Raw genomic sequence first — 611 nt, forward strand, 5'->3', positions numbered from 1 at the left:
TCCTGGTTAGCTCAGTTGGTAGAGCGACTGCTCCGGCTAAGCAGTGGTCCCGGGTTCGAATCCTGGACCAGGAGGAATTTTTCTTCAACTGCGAAGTTTCCGAGAAAGCTGTATAGCTTTCCTTTGTAGCCGTATGGCTGCATTTAGGTGGATGTCAAACTTTCCTTTACAGAAACTTACTCCACCTTGGGGATTTCCCCTAAATCTGAACGATTCGCAGGGGGTTGTGTGGGTTTGAAGTAGCCGCTGCAGTAGCGAGTGGCTTCATGGGTGAGGGTAGGGGGTGGGGGAGGATATATCCTGTGGGGGAGGCGGAAGGGCTGGGTAATGCTCCGGTACGAGACTAGAGCGTCCCGGAAGCTGGGGGTGCCGTGGGTAGGGCCAAAAGAAGAGCCTGATCGGGTGATAAGAGCTCGAGCTGTACGATGGGCCGCCTCATTGGCTTCTGTTCCAGTGTTGGGCTGGGGTCCACAGCAGAGCCACGGGCTCTACAGGAGAGGTCTTTGAGGGCAATTGGGGTAAGTAGTCTTGCAGGGAAGTTGCGCATTGCCGATTGAGAAGAGTCCAAGAGGACGACTCTGGGTGTGAGAGAGTGTAGTAGGGCGAGGGTG

At 55.2% G+C, this 611-nt stretch overlaps 1 non-coding gene across 1 annotated transcript; it reads left to right on the top strand.

Moving 5' to 3' along the window:
- Trnaa-ggc (transfer RNA alanine (anticodon GGC)) lies at window positions 1-74 on the top strand. The gene has a single exon. It is a non-coding gene; the product is annotated as a tRNA-Ala (tRNA).
- The last annotated feature ends 537 nt before the right edge of the window (window positions 75-611 follow it).

This window comes from Haemaphysalis longicornis, unplaced genomic scaffold (genome assembly GCF_048455015.1).
Source record: "Haemaphysalis longicornis isolate Haplotype H1 unplaced genomic scaffold, Haemaphysalis longicornis Haplotype H1 scaffold_1, whole genome shotgun sequence".
In the NCBI taxonomy this organism is placed as follows: domain Eukaryota; kingdom Metazoa; phylum Arthropoda; class Arachnida; order Ixodida; family Ixodidae; genus Haemaphysalis; species Haemaphysalis longicornis.